This window comes from Haliaeetus albicilla, chromosome Z (genome assembly GCF_947461875.1).
Source record: "Haliaeetus albicilla chromosome Z, bHalAlb1.1, whole genome shotgun sequence".
Classification (NCBI taxonomy): Eukaryota; Metazoa; Chordata; class Aves; order Accipitriformes; family Accipitridae; genus Haliaeetus; species Haliaeetus albicilla.
In genome coordinates, this window is record NC_091516.1 from 14,661,487 (window position 1) to 14,677,962 (window position 16,476).

A 16,476-nucleotide genomic window follows, 5' to 3' on the forward strand; every position below is an offset into this window, starting at 1 on the left:
AAGCAACTCAAAATGAGTGAATGGAACCAATTGCTTGGGACACTGAGAGGGAGAAAGCCTTTCATACCTTAAAGGCTGGACCAGCGTTAGGGCTTCCTGATTAGTCAAAATCTTTTAAATTATATTGTGATGAAGCAAAAGGGGTTGCAAAGGGAGTGTTAGTACAAACTTTAGAGCCACATGAGAGGCCTGTTGCCTATTTTTCTTCTACATTGGACCCAGTGACTAAAGGAACTCCTTTTTGCATCAGAGCAATAGCAGCTGCAGCTAAAATGGTTGAGAAAACCAGAACAATCATTTTAGGTCATCCACTAACTGTGTACCCCATGAGGTAGAAATTTTGTTAAAGCAATATGCGGAGAAAGCTTTGTCTCCACAATGACCACATAGATATGAAATAATTCTTTTATTGGCTGTTAATTTGAAACTGGAAAGGTGCAATGCTTTAAACCCTGCAACTTGAACACCTTTACCCTCTGATGGAGAAAAAGATAACCACAACTGTGTTTACCTCAAGTGAAAACAGCAAGCCACAAGACGACCTGAGAGATCAACCTTTAAATAACCCTGATTTGAACCTCTTCACGGACACCTCATCTTACTATGAAGAAGGTTGAAGATGTACCGGTTTCACAGTCGCCACAGAAACACAGATACTGTTGGCTGGATCTTTGCCTGCACCTTTGGGTGCACAAGGAGCAGAAATAGCTGCGCTCACTGAAGCTGCTAAATATGCAATTGGAGTAAGAGTTAACATTTATACAGACTCTAAATATGCCTTTGGTGTATGTCACGCTATGGAGACTTTATGGAAGGAAAGGAGTTTTCTGACTTCAGCGGGAAAAACTGTTGCCACGGATGACAGACCAAAGACCTCTTAGAAGCAATCCAATTGCCCTCTCAAATATCTGTGATCTATATAAAGGCACACACTCAGAGACAAGACAGATCGCAAAGGGAAATTCTCTAGCCGGCCAAGCCGCTAGAGCAGTGGCACAACAGGTCATGTCTGTTATGTCTCTGTTACAACATGAAATAACATTTGAGCTCCCAGATGTGAATAAGCTGTATGAAGACCTCCCTGAAGAAGAAAAACAACAATGGACTCGGCTGGGAGCCCAGCTGCAAGAAGGGCAGTAGATTCTGAATAAAAAACCTCTCCTTCCAAAAAGGTATTTATTACCTACCGATAACGCAGTGGCACCACGAGAGGTCCCATGGGGAACTGGAGAGTCTAGCGCTCTGAATCCAGAGACTCCAGGCAGCCCCGGGAATTTATGCAGCAACAAAAAGAATTTGTGAAGGATGAAAGCTTTGCAGACAATATGCTTTAGTGCAAATTAAACCTCCCAGTGGGAAAAGACCTCCAGCCACCTTTCCTTTTCAAAAACTCCAAATTGATTATGCAGATATGCCAAAAACAATGGGGTACTCTTACATGTTAGTGATCATTGATCAGCTATCAGGATGGGTGGAAGCTTTCCTGACCAGGAAAAATCATTCTAAGGCAATAGTAAAAGCCTTATTGAAAGAAATCATTCCAAGGTATGGGGTTCCTGAAGTAATTGATTCAGATTGAGGGAGCCATTTCACAGCTACTACCCTGATACAGATTTATAATTCTTTGGGGATTTTTAACAAATTTCATACTCCACATCACCCTGAATCATCTGGTCAGGTAGAATGAATGAATAGGACATTAAAGGAGGAATGAGTAAAAGTTTGTAAACAGACTGATTTGAAATGGTCTGAGGCCCTAAAGTTAGTTTTGTGGGATATTAGGAATACTCCAAGGCAACCAATTGGGATGTCTCCAGCTGAGATCCTTTTTGGGAGAATACTTGCTGTTCCAGGTATATATGTGCCAGCAAAGACTAGCCTCTTGGATGGAGATGAACAGGTAACACAATACCTCTTGTATCTGCAAAATTCTTTTTTCCAAATGCATAACCATGCCTACTGGTATCAGGGAATAAACCCTGAAATCCAAGTTCACGATATACAGCCAGGGAACAAAGTTTATACAAAGAATTTCAAAAGAAAGAACAGATTTGAACCAAAACGGGAAGGACCTTATACTGTTCTATTAACTTTTTCTGCCATCAAGGTATCTGGGAAAGAAACTTGGATCCATCATTCGCATGCCCACAAAGAATCTGAAGAGTAATGGACAATTGTAAAGTATTATTCCTTTTTGTACTTGTTTGTATTTTACCCTGGAGTAACACCTTGTTGACAAAATTTGCATTGCGATATCGCGATGCTCGTACCAATAGAACTGTTATTATATATAGTGATCGCTCTTTTCAACTTTTGGGCCAAATTACAGGCCTACAGGCAAAGCCTGGACAGGTCATTTTTTTGGCTAGTTACCCAACGACCAGACAGAGAAACCCTATTTATCGTCTTTTTAATTCTCTTGAATTCTGTGCCAATGTTAGCAGTAGACTTGACGATCTGTGGGATACTTGGTGCAACAGTCATGGCTTTTCTAAACAGCGGTGGAGATATGGCATTCCAAGAACTTACCCTGTATGTCATATTCACCTTCAAGAACCAACATGGGGAATTGGGACATGGTGTTTTGACCATCAAATGTGGGAAATTTATGGTAAGGGAGACTGGTGCTGTCATCAATTCTATCTATGGAGCAATTGTTTTACTTTCAAATTTAGGATTGTAATAATCAAATGGGGACCTAATCTTGAGTGGAATTTTTGGCACCATCATATGGATTATCCTCATTCATATTATAATATGACACCTCTGAATGTGTTAAAACAATTTGTACGGAAACTTAGGGATGTTCACCAAGTAGAAAATGCCTGGACCAACAATATGCATTTGTCATTGATGAAATCTTTTACTAATAATCTAAATTTAAGTGAATGTTAGATTTGTGTCGCTTTACCAAAGACAGTGAATCAACAATTTCAATTAGTAGGAATACCAATTCCTAAAAGTACAAATTGGAAAAAATACTGGTTTAATACTACTTTTTCCAAATCTTATGAAGAACAAATTTGGGAAATTAAACTATCAAACTCAGGAGACTATTCACAAGTCCACTGTGTACAAAGATGTTATCCCCCAAGTATTGATAATCAACGTTTATGCAAAAATCATTCATTTGTAGGAAATTGGACTCAATGCCAAAACACAATTTCTGTCAACTCAGGATTGTGTTTAAGTTGGCAAGCACCTGAGGACTTAGATATTTTTTGGTTATGTGGGAGCAGAGCTTATAAAGCTTTGCCTCTAGTTTGAGGAGGTATCTGTGCCTTAGAAGTAATGTCTACAGATTTGGAAATTCACCCCAAAACTGTCCCAAGTGCAACATGGCATAGAACCTTTTTAACTCGAACCTGAAGAACTCTAAATCCCTTGACTGAAACACCAACAGTATTCTATTCATTTGTTAAGTAGTTAATTTTGGCTTTAGGAGTAAGTGAATTGGAAAAAGCAGTCTTAAATGTCTCTGGAGAAATTGAAAAATTAGCAAATTCAACTGCTCATGGACTTTTCACTCTCCAGAAAGAGGTAACTGAACTTTCAAAAATGACTATCCAAAACCAAATGGCCTTAGACATGATTCTAGCTTCTCAAGGTGAAGTTTGTACTGTCCTAAATACCAGTTGCTGTATTTATACTGATCGAACAGGAGAATTAATAACAGACGTCCAGAAAATTTGGGAGGTTAGTGCCACAATGCAACAAATTCAAAGAGATGACACATCCTGGGGATTTTCTGACACACTCTCTTGGTTAACGTCTTGGTTTCCAAATTTAACTACTTGGGTGAAAAAATTAATTGTAATAGCCTTTGTTGTTATAATCACAGTAGTATGTGTGATTGTTTTGTTTCAATGCTCTGTAGGTTGTAGCTCTAGGATAGTACAGAAGATAGAAAGAGAAATGTAGAGTTATCAATAGGATTGCAGGAGTGTGATGGAAAACAAAAGGAGGGAATTGTAAAGGGAACTAGGCCTTAAGCCTCATTGTTTCTAAGACTATTTGTATCAGACATATAACTAATGATTAGAGATTGCTTTAGATGTGATTAATAGAATGCAGGTGCTTATAAAACAATATGCATAAGCTGCTTATTTGTCCCATGTGTAGCTCTCACCATGGCTGGCTTAAAACCCAGTCAAGCTGAATCAACAGAAGAAGGATCATACATCTTGGACCTAAGACATAGGAGTAAGTGATTAGCTTTAGAGCAAGATAAATTAATAGAATAGCCTGAGTGATTTTCAGAAATTCAAAGGTGATCTTTGATGTGTAACAAGATAAGTGATTGTGGTGATCAGGGAGACCTTCTGCCTACAACCACTAACTTCAGAAGAACCGGGACACGAGAATTGGTAAGATGATGAATGATAACGACATGGGAACCGAGATCAACTGGAAAATTACAAGGACTTTGGACTGGGGTAATAAGTGGTAAAAAGGTATGTAAGACTGAGAAATTTTTGGAAGGTTGCCATTCACTGTGGTGGTGGCCCAACTCTGAGTTGTTAATAAAGCAAACCTAGAGAAACCCATGTTTGAAAATCTTTTAGCACTCACATTGGAGAAGTCTGTGGAGGACTGTCTCCTGTGGGAGGGACCCCACGCTGGAGCAGGGGAAGAGTGTGAGGAGGAAGAAGTAGCAGAGACAATGCATGGTGGACTGACCACAACCCCCATTTCCCATCCCCTTCTGCCACTCAGGGGTAGGAGGTAGTGCAAGTAAAGCTGAGCCCAGAAAGAAGGGAGGGGTGGGGAGAAGGTGGTTTTAGATTTGTTCTTACTTCTCATTACCCTACTTTAATTCAATTGGCAATAAAGTAAATTAACTTCCCTGAGTCAAGTCTGTTTTGCCTGTGATGGTAGCCGGTCAGCGATCTCCCTGTTCTTATCTCGACCCATTAGCCTTGCATCATATTTTCTCTCCCCTGTCCCGTTGAGGAAGGGAGTGATAGAGCAGCTTGGTGGCAATGTGGCTGCCAGCCAAGGTCAACCCACCACAGTGGAACACACAGACTTTTGCTAATAAGTCACATGGATGGACCAAATATCTCATTGATAGAGATGACAAGATGACATCACTTTTACTGGAGCAAACACAGCTCTGCAAAGGATGCCAAGGCTGTATTTGTCCATGCTGCAGAGCGTGGTGGGAGAGGCTAAAGAGAAAGCTGGAGGATAGATGTACCTGACATAGCTGCTTGACGTGCTCTAAAAGAACCTGTCAGGAAAAGGAACTGCAAGATGCACATTTCTTTCTTTGCACCTTTCCTTCTTTACACCTAATCTAATAACATCCCCACTTTTAAGATTGCCCTTTTCTAGGAGTGAAAGGAAAGAAATACAGTGAGACAGTCAGTGGCTGTGATTTTGTGTGTTTTGTATGCTTGGTTTGTTATGCTTTAGTTTGTTACGTAAATCTTGCAAAAAGCAGGTTGCATCTTTTTCTAGATGGGTTAGGCACTCCTGAATCATTAGCGATAAATGACTAATTCCTTCTTGGCTGCCAAATCTTGCTGGCCCTGCCTGTCCACTTCAACACGTGTGTAGCCACCAGAACTCCCCCAGCAATGTCTGCCACCAGTTCTTTACTTGTCAAACCCATGTCTCCCACCAGTAAACCCCAGTATTTTGCCTGCTAAATTCTTGATATTCTGAGTGATAAGTCCCAGGATGACTAGCTGTAACATCTGCTAATGAGTATATTTCAATGAAATTTTTTACGATGAGGGTGGTGAGACACTGGGACAGGTTGCCCAGAGAAGTTGCGGATGCCCCATCTTTGGAAGTGTTCAAGGTCAAGTTAGACAGGGCTTTGAGCAACCTGATCTACTGAGACGTGTTTCTGCTTCTGGCAGGGGGGTTGAACTAGATGATCTTTGAAGGTCCCTTTCAACCCAAACCATTCTATGATTCTATGTTTCTAACTACATCATATGTTACTGGAACTTATGTTTGGAGTACAAGTCACAGAAGCTGTTCTGAATGCATGGTCAGACACACACCTTGTAGCTGCACAGCATGCTTGTATTTAGTGTGCTACATAGGGTGCTTGTAATTTAGCATACAATCCTCATGAATGTGACGCCATTAGAACGTGTTACCTTTCCTTTTACTCCTTCTTTTTGGAAAAACCTTTAATCTGGAAGTTTAGGCAGGCTGTAGGCATCTCCCTTACTGGAGATATAAGAAAAATCAGCTTAGACAAACCTCTCCCAGTCTTGGTCTAGCCTCATTGCAAGATGGCCCAGACAACTTGTTGAGGTTCCTTCCAATCTGACATTTCTTGGAAAGCATCAATTGCTCTAAGATACCAGAGACAGAAGATATGAAAATACAGGGTAAGATGCTAGACCTTCTACTTTTACATTCTCTCTTTAATGCAAAGGTTTTACAAAAGTATTTAGTTGTGGGAGGATCTCCTTTTCCTGTACACTACTGCAGCTGTGATGAGGTATGGTCTTTACTGCAAAAATTATCATGGCAACCCAAAATGCCAAAGGAGACCTAAAGGCCCCTTGTGGCAGGTGGGAATGTGTGTGTGTGTATAATCTATTGCACATATATTCAGGGGATCATCCTAGTTCTTTTCCTAAAATACTTTATGACCAGGATTTTAACAGCACATCCATATCCTAAGCAACTAAGAAGGGAAATATTTTTATTAAATTACATTGTATATGTTAAAGTCTCCTTATCTCCTTTACAATACCTAGTAAATAACCATGACAAAATATGGATGAAAAATTATTCATAAAAAAAGGCCCAAAGGTTCTTGGTCCTTCCATGAAACTGTCAGCAAAAATGAAGGTAGAAACCCAGAACCAGTTTCTAGGTTCCTTCCTTCATTTGTCATGAAAGCAAAAAATACAGGAGGTGCAGTTACTAATTTTAAGAATTTCCTGACAGGTTTAAATTCTGATCTAACTCCATTACATGTCTGGTTTTCTACTACTACATATTGCAGAACAATTTTCACTATATAACACTGCGTAAAAGAAATCTTGTTTTTCTTTGAGATGCGAGTGAAAAATATAATCGTTCTTACTCTAATTAGGAGAAAAAAATTAAGGGAGCATAAACCTTGGTCCTACTACATAGAGCTGTATGAGTTGATCTTTTGAGCTCACAAGGCTTCTTGATGGAGTAAGTGTGTTTTAGCATGACCTAAATGATATTCCCATATTAATCCTTTTTTCCGCAGCCAACAGACCTTTGTCAAAGCTTGGTCATAAATGAATTTTTAAGGTAATCAGTGAATTTAAAAAGTTCTGTTCATGCCGTCTCCCAAAACCCCTCTTGTAATCCGATAGTTTCAGCAAAGTTACATTATTTTGGACATGCACATAAACATTATTAATGCACTGAATCCCTGCTCCTCTGGCCCCTGGAGTGACAAACTTATCTTTGGCAGATAGCACCGAGAAGTCCATGGGATGACGGCTGTCCCCCACATTGGGCAGTGACGCCATTTTGTGCCCAGCCTCCTCTGATCCAGCGATGTCGCTACAGCTGTGCACCTAGTACTTCCCCAGCTCAGAGCAAAGGATCGTATGTTGCTTAGTCTGAGTCAAGGGCGAGTGCCGTTCTCTCACAAGAACCCTTGTTTGATTTTGTTGCTCTTCAGCTCCCTGGCACACAGGTCTTCTTGCGGGAGGACGCTCCGGTGCCGTGGCCCACTGGTGGTCAGCGCCGGCGAACAAGGCTGGCCGTTTTCCTTTGGAAAACGTGGTCCTGCCAGTAATTTGGTTCAGTCTGGCCTCCGGTTTGGTGAAGAGGAGCAGCTGCGAGGCCTCGGGCTGGCCTGTGGCGCGCGTGTCTGTCGGAGACGGGGAGGCAGCCCTTGCTGGCCGGGGCCATGAGGCCACCTTTCTTGCAGAGGGGATTACTTCACGCCTAGCCCCATGGTCCGCTGCCCAGCTCCAGGAGGCTACGCGTGGCCTTGCTCCTTCCTCCCCGAGGGTACCACTGATCTCCAAGGCAGCCCCGGGCTCCTCCGGTGTGCCAGGGCCACACGGCAGGTACGACCACCCCCACAATGGCGAGCGACGGCGAGGCTACCACCACAGCCGCCGAGGCTGGCCACGGAACAGGTACTGGGGCTGCCGCCATGGTGAGCGACGGCTCAGGTACCACGCCGGCCGCCACGGTGAGGGGTGACGACGCACAGCGGTGAGCAACGGCGCAGGTACACGCCGACGGCTGTGGCAGGGGGCGATGGCGCCGCTACCTCGGCAGCCGCCATTGCGGGCGGCGCGGAGCGAGCAGCGGCGGCACGCGGCGTAGCAGCGGGAGTGCGTCAGCGGCGAGGGGCGGGGAGGCCGCCGCGGGGAGACTATATCAGGCGCCGGGCAGCGGGACCGGGCAAAGCCGGAGGTGAGCTGGGGAGCGCCGTGAACGCTGCCAGGGAGCTCGGCCGCCGCCGCCGCCTTCTCTGCCTCCCTCTCCGCCTCCATTCATCTCCGCGCCGCCGCCTGCGTCCTCGCCTGCCGCCGCCGCGGTAGGCTGCCCGGCCGGCTGAGGTGAGGCGGGGCGGGGTGTGAGGGGTAACCTGCTGAGGCGTCCCGCTTCTCCGCGCAGCCCAGCGGGTGGGAGGACTCGGCGGCCGCCTGCGGAGGCCGGGCGAAGCGAGGCAGGCCCGGCCCGGCCCGCCGCGCCGGTGGGCGCGGGGCTTGCCGCCCAGCGGGAGGCAGGTGGGCGGGCCGGGCGGCCGCTGCCCCGCGGCCCTCCCCGGCCGCGGCGGGCCCCGGCGCCAGGTGTCCGCCGGCATCCCCGCCGCGGGGGGCCGCGCTCCGTCCCCGGGGGCGGCCGCCCGGCACCCCGCCGCCCTCCGCGGCCATCGCAGCGGCGGGCAGGCCGGCGTGGCCGCGCCGAGCCCGGCGCCGCGGCCGCGGGAGGAGGGCGGAGGCGGCTGTGTCAGGCGGCGGGGTTGGCCAGGCTCTCCCGCGGCGGGGGGCGGCCCGGCCTCCCCTCGGCCGGGCCCGCCGCCCCTCGCCTCGCCCGGCCTCCGCGGGCTGCGGGCCGGGGCTTGCGTGGTGCCAAGTTTGGTGTGAGTTTTTGCCCAGGCCACTCCGGCTTGGCTAGGGCCAGCCGTCTTTTGTGGGGGCATCCATTGCAGCTTTGCGATTTACGCATTGTAGCCACACGCGTGTATATGGTCTGTGACACATACGTGTACCTTTACGCATATGTATGAAAGCAATAATTGCAATGCTACGATAGATGCCTCCTGCAAAAGATGTCTCTGAGCGTGTGTGTGCAAATACGTGTAGTCACACGCACTGCTGTTTTCCTGTATGTGATGTCTGAGGTTTTTTGAATTTTATTTTGAGGTAGGTTTGATTCTTCCCTCTTAAAACAAGGGGAAGCATCTTGCCTCAGATATCTGTTGACGTCACATTGCTATCCTGCTTATGGAGTGTTAAATCCAGCCTGAGAAAGTGGGTTACTCCAGGAGCTAGAGCAAAAGGTTTTACTAGCATTAATGGAAAACAATATACACTAACTCACTGATTTTATATACGTATGTCCTGGTTTCGGCTGGAATAGAGTTAACGACAACATATTAATGTCCTATTTAGAGGAAACCACTGAGGAGTGATCTTTAAGCTCTTCTGGGCTGTGGAGTTCTTGGTATTAATAATGAGAAGTTTGGAAAACTAGACTGTAGTGTTGAGACACTGCCCAGCTGATGCTTGTTTTTTTTGTGTATGTGCACGCAGGAGAAAGGAGTAACTTTTTCTTCTTTCAGCTTAAGTGCAGATACTTGTTCTGTGTGTTGGGCTGCACCATTGGTCATAGTCTGGTATATAACCCACCAGTTTTTAAGGGCAATAAGTATTGTGGCAGAGTGATCAGTGTAATAAAATCAGTGCTGCCTGACTGGAGGACCTGTAAAAGATTGCTGCAGACCAGAGTGATCGTAGTCTCACTTCTGCTTCAAACTCTTCCTATAGGAACTGAGGGCATCTTCTCTCTGCTTCCTTAACCACACTGCCACCTTTCTTGTTTAATTCACCTCTGCTTGACTTAGATACTGAAGAGCTTCTCACTTCTTGTCTTAATGGTGGCCAGTAAGAAAACATTTTAACACCTGTTTCATAGAGGAAAAACATCAGGGCAGGGAGTGGTTTATAGTATATATGTTTAAATTCAGGTGTTAACCTCAATGATCATGTCAATTTCAATACTGTTTTATGAAAGAAAAGCTGCTGCGGACTCTAATACAGCAGATTGATGTCTAAGTTGCTTCCCCATTCCCGTTCCCCAGTCTGATCTTACTTAGCATCTGCTCTGTGTGGAAGCAAATGTTTTACAGTGCCTTTCTTCACTGTTGCGGAAGATGAGTAATTAAAATGGGATTCTAATGTACTTTTCCAATATAAGTCTCTCAAGCAATGTTTGATCAAGACACACAGTACCAAGTCTTTTTGGAGTGTTTCGTAACTAGCTCCTTTACAAAGAGGAATTACTCTGAGAAATTATTTGGAAAGTACTCTTAATTTCTTCTGTATGCATATTAAGGTAGATAATGTCTCTTCATTTCAATAATTAAAAACAGATTTTTTGTGGGGGTTGGGGGTTTTTTGTATCTCTTAGTATTGTAAAGGTAACTCAGAATGAACTTAAAACTCTCCTTACTTATCCAAGCATCCTGCCTGTGCAGGTTGGTTTAAATAGTTTTATTTGCATACCTATTACAGTGCAGAATCTTTGCCAGTGAAAGATGGAGGAAGTTCCTGTCAGTGTTAAGGCTGACACTCATTAATGCTTTTGTTTTCATTTTTAAATGTGAAAAATGGAAATGTTTGATATAAAATCGTTAAAGGAGGAACATGCAATTTGGTGGTACTAGAGAAACTCATCAAAGTAGAAGATCCCTTTATTAGCTAACATTCTTAGGTATAATAAGGTTTGGTGTCAGTCTCCATTTCATACCAATCAACGAATATCAAGTAGTAGTTATAATTTAAAGGTGTTACCAATTATGTTTCTAAACTTCAGATACAAATAGTAATATTAGAGCTGAAGTAATGCATACTTAGGTTTATTTTCACATTGCTATTCCATAAATATTTCTCTAATCAAGTTACTAGCTCCTCATGTCTGCACAGATAAATACCTTCCTCCAGACTCATGAGGTTGTAACCTAGTCATCAAATTGTATCAGCTATACATTCCAGAAAGCCCTAGTCATACTTTGATCTGTGAATTGTAAAGTTTGGGGCAGCTATGGTGGAGGTGCATGCTTTTCTTTGGAACTGCTTTCAGCAATGAATGTCTCTTGGGTAATCATTTAATAAACTCTTTGAAAACAAAAAAAAACTTTTTCAGACAATAGAAATGGTTTAAAAAAAACCAATCAAGCAAAATTCAACCCTCTCAAACTTTTGCTTCCAGCTGTTACAGTATGGATTAAACAATTGTGAGTGGAAAAGCCTGCTTTAATGTGTTTCCTTTGCTGCTTTGTTTTAAATAAGACTGAAATGGCACATGCAGTGTCTTGATAGCTCTTCTTTGGCATTCTTGCAGTTTTGTCTGCTATTGCTGACTTTTTTTTTGAACAATAGGATGTGACAGCATATATTTAATCATAAATTTAGTTGGTGTTCTCCAGTGAGCCTGAGATTTCAAATATTCCCTAAAATCTCACTAAAATTAGCAAGAATTGTCAGGACTAACATCTCTTTCTTTGTTTTCAGAGTTAACTGGAAAACCTACTGGTGTTTTAAATGATACATTTATATGTACTAAATGATTCCTTGAATTGAAAATCTAGGAAGATGCACTTGTCTGAATTGTGTACTGAACTGTGTTGTACAGCTATTCAAAATAGCACTTCAGATTTTTTATTTGTTTTCAAATCTGAGTTGTTCCTCTCTTGGTCCTGTACTTTGTTTTGTAGTAAAATAATGTCTTATGATTTTATTATTACTGTAGAACAGGGGACCTGTGTATTCACAGTGCCAGTGTCTCTCCTGTCTGCTTATGGTTAGAAATTGTTTATGGGCCAGGATGAATTGAATTCACTGTTAGTCTTTTGTTTAGGCTTCATCAAAACATGTAAAGTAAGGATGGTTAAATAGGTTTCTTTAATTCTGTAGATCACTGAAGAGGAAGAATAATTGGTAAAGGTGTGGTCTCTGTAGAAGATCGGTTATTGAAGCTTTTAAGGTATTTTTTTTAAAAATTCAAGTACATCTGTAACAGGATAGCTTAGGTACTAGGAGATGTAGCTTGGAAGTTTGAATCTTACAAATCTGTATTACAGTGAGAAGCAGGGGAAATCTGGTATATTCACAGAAGCGTGTAAGTTCTTGAAAGGATGTCAGGATGGTTGGTGATGGGGATAAGGATAGGATGACAGCAGGGAGGAGGTTGTGTGTGAATTCCTTTCCACTCTTAGAGACATTCTTGGTAACATTCTTGGACATGGAACTTCAGTCCTGTGGTAACATGTTTACTGATAGCTAGTGAATGCACATTAATGAATTTTTTTATAATGCAGCTGTGATATGTTGAACTAAAACAGCAGTGGCTATACCCAGACAATTGTGGGAAATAAAAATGAACCATCTGCAAGTATGAGACTGCTGAAAGCAAAAGCAAATGCAGAGCTACTTAGGAATGTGCTCTCTCTGCTAAGGAGTTTGCTAAATATTGGTTCTGATGGCAGTAGGTATGGACAGCGGGGAGAAGTGATTCATTTTGGGGAAGATGGTGTGCCCTGAGCTGCTGCTCATTTGTGTGGTCCTGTTGGAAAGCTTAGAGAAGAGGGATGTAAGTCAGTTGATGTCTGAGCAGATTCTTGAGGGCTCTGAGCAATGAAATACTCTTTTGATATCTTATTCTTCCTTTGTTTTGGGAACAGGACTTTTACATAAACAAGAAATACCAGACCTTGCTACTTTTTTTTTTCTTCTAGCTGGAACAGCCTACAAGATGCCTGACTCTTTTGTAGCTTCTTAGTCATATTGATGCTAGGATTGAATTTCTGTTTCTAGAATGCTTATTTTTCAGAGGATGGAGTTTACTTCTAGTTTTACAGTTTTAGTTCATATGTGCCTTTTTTCCATCCTTCTGAAGATGGGATGAAGACAAACATTCTCACTGCTGAGTCCAGGTGTGAGCTAGATTGGGGTAGTCTGTCTGTATGGCCTTTGTAAAGGTGAGGAAGTATTGGTGCTTTCTTGCAGGGACATATGGAAATGCTTACACTTACCACTGTATTTGTGAGAATGGTGTCTGTCACCTGGGATGGTAGCTTAAAACATGTCTTCACAAAATGACTGAGCTCAGACTGACACTCAGTAATGACTTCCTCATCATGTCTGTGGCCCAGGCATGGTGTCTCAAATCCCCGATTACTTCCTTTGAACATTGTTCTTGATGTCTGTGGTATTCTTGTCATCTGACTTTCACCCTACTTTTCCCTTGAGAAAGGCAAGGTAAAATTCTTTTTAGTTGGTCTCCATAGCTCTTCTGGTGTTCTTTGATCCCACCCTGTTTTGGTGAGTCCACAAACTGCGTTGCCTGTGAAGTTCATCATTTTGTTGTACATTGTGTGCGGCTGAAAGAATTGCTCCTGTAGAACGCTAAGCGCAAATAGCAGGTAAAATTCAGAATTCACTTTTATTAAATGCCGTATTTTTAACCATCTGTCATCTTCTGAAGATAATTGTAACAACTGTTGGAGATAGCTGCCTGTTCCCTTTCTGGAAAAAATGCAATTCTTCATCTACAGTAAGGTTTAAATTCTTACTACTCCAAATATGATATACTTAACTGTAGTCTGATATCAAGTTTCTGATCCTCGTACTATTGTAAATGGGCTATAAGGCCATGTAGTCAGAGACTGAAACTTATCAATTCTGTGTACTTGCTGGTCTGCAAGAAAGTTTTAAGGTTCACTGACAGGGGTCTGTTGTTGCAGTCTTGTTTATTTGCTTTCCCTGCTTCACTTCTGTGACTTACTCCTACTCCTGGGAAGATCCCATGTTAATTTCTACCCCCCTTTCTGCATTTTCATTTGAATCACCCACAAAACCAAGGCAATTGCTGCTTTCTTAGTTATAGGTCTCCTGCTGCAAATGACTTTAAAACCAAAACAAAACCACCTACAGATAATTTTAAAAAGGCAAAAAGAGCTTGAATACTACTTAACCCTTGAATTTCCTGCAGCTCCTCTGCTGAAAGCCATGACATCCACAGACTTAATGTGGTGTAGTCATAGTTCAGGCAACTGTTTTAGTAACTCCTTGGATATGGAGGGTATGATTGCAAAGCTTAATGACCTGCTGCTCACTGTTAGTAACCATGGATGCATCACACTTGAATTTGCATGTGGAATATTCTTGAAACAACCATAAAGAGAGTTGCTGTTGTTTGGCTGATGAGCAGTTGGCTGACCAAATCTGGGCAGCTTTGAAGTTCACCCCAGTGGTGGGGATAGGGGAGAGGACAGCACAATCAACCATTTTAAAAATAGATGCAAATGTGTATGTAGGGTTACTGCAACAACAGTCTCGTGGCGGTGTTGGGTTAGTTATGTTAGACTTGATAGACCATCAGCTGTCTAACCAGATTCAGTGGGGTTTTTTAAGTATGGTCAAGAGAAGAGCTTGCTTTATTGTTCTTATCTCTGAAATCACTAGATGTATTTATAAGGTGGCCCTTCCAAACTGGAGAGTTAATGTTGGAGGAAGGTATGAAAGTTTGAAAACTGAACAAATTGCCAAGAAACACGGGTGCCAAGGTGGGAGTAGGAGATGGTCTTCTGATAGCACGTGGCAAATAAAGCTGCAGAAAATCAGGGAGGAGGCATATATTACTACTGCCGTGTTGAAGAGGTGCCTGGAAAAGTAGGAGCCAAACCTAGGTGTTGTGGCTTAACCCCAGCCAGCAACTAAGCACCATGCAGCTGCTCGCTTGCTCCCCCACCCCCACCCCCTGCCTAGTGGGATGGGGGAGAAAATCAGGAAAAGAAGTAAAACTCATGGATTGAGATAAGAACAGTTTAATAGAACAGAAAAGAAGAAACTAATAATGATAACACTAATACAATGACAGTAGTAATAAAAGGATTAAAATATACAAGTGATGCACAATGCAATTGCTTACCACCCACTGGCTGATGTCCAGTTAGTCCCCAAGCGATGATCCCCTCACACCTGCTCCTTCCAGTTTATATACTGGGCATGTATTCCACATGGTATGGAATACCCCTCTGGCCAGTTTGGGTCAGCTGCCCTGGCTGTGTCCCCTCCCAACTTCTTGCGCCCCTCCAGCCTTCTTGCTGGCTGGGCATGAGAAGCTGAAAAATCCTTGACTTTAGACTAAACATTACATAGCAACAACTGAAAACATCAGTGTTATCAACATTCTAGTGATACCTAACTCAAAAACATAGCACTATACCAGCTGCTAGGAAGACAATTAACTCTATCCCAGCTGAAACTGGGACACTAGGGATGGAGACTTGTGGAAGGTGAGCAGGGGCAAGAGCAGCATGGCTGGGTGTGTCCCAGGTGGCCAGCCAGCCACCTGAGGAGTGTGGGCTACAAGTGCTGAGCTATAAGAAGGCCTTTAAGATATTTTAAGAGCAGATGCTGTGGGGTATAAAGTGCAGGAGCAAAATTGGAGGGAGCTGAGGGTGGAGCTGGAGAACTGCAAAAGAGCTGCTCTGAAATGCTGAGGCATGGGAATGAGAGAGCAGTGACTAGATGAAAGAAGTGGGTCTTTAGGTGTATTGGTTGGCTTTGGTTTTTTTAAGACCCTAAGCAGGTTTGTCTTGTGTAGTGAAGGGGAGGTAGAGGAACGTGGGAGATTAGAAGGAAGAGTTAGTGTTGAGCCCAGGAGAGGTCAGATATATGTCAAAGGGAGGTGGATCCAGGAAGTAATAATCCCACCTAGTCCTATCTTTCTGTCTTTTAGATATTAATTATTTTCAAACACAACTGGAATGGATTTCATTTTGACTATGGATATATTCATCTTGAATCTGAGAAGCTGAAAGGGAAGGCATGAAAGGTTTTTTTAAGAAAAACCCAATTTTTCAAATTTATTAATAGTGGCTATTTTGAGTAGTCTCAAACACAAAATTTTGATTTAATAAATCTCTGGCACACTTTCCTCGTAGGAACCACTTGTACATGTTCATTTCCCAAAACTCTCTACTGAAAAAAGTATTCTCTAAGAAACCAGCTGATAATGTCATTAAAATGAGAGACTGTAGAAAAATGTAAATAACAGGTTAGTAGTTTGTATACCTAAGAACTTTGTCTTTGATTAAATAGGCTACCTAATCAAATACCTGATTTTAATCACTTGAACAAAATGCCAGTGCTGTTACACAGGTGCTTAATTGGGCATATGCTTAAGAACCTTACATACCTAGGGTGGGTTTGGGAGTGAAGCTGCATAATATATTCTCCTAATGCTACTCTGTCACCTCAGTTTTGCTAA

The 16,476-nt window shown here is 42.9% G+C and overlaps 2 protein-coding genes across 3 annotated transcripts in view; one reads left to right on the top strand and one right to left on the bottom strand.

The window, feature by feature from the left end:
- HMGCR (3-hydroxy-3-methylglutaryl-CoA reductase) overlaps positions 1–16,476 on the bottom strand; it is a 319,565-nt gene that overhangs the window by 187,701 nt on the left and 115,388 nt on the right. The gene's annotated exons all lie outside the window — the stretch shown is intronic.
- The window catches only part of FAM169A (family with sequence similarity 169 member A), a 44,674-nt gene continuing 36,439 nt past the window's right edge, over positions 8,242–16,476 (top strand). The window contains exon 1 of one of the 2 annotated variants that reach the window (XM_069777668.1): positions 8,242–8,388. The gene's annotated coding sequence lies outside the window, so the exon portion shown is untranslated. Of the gene's footprint in view, positions 8,389–8,425; positions 8,535–16,476 lie in introns of those variants that run through there. The other variant, XM_069777669.1, reaches the window with a different exon arrangement.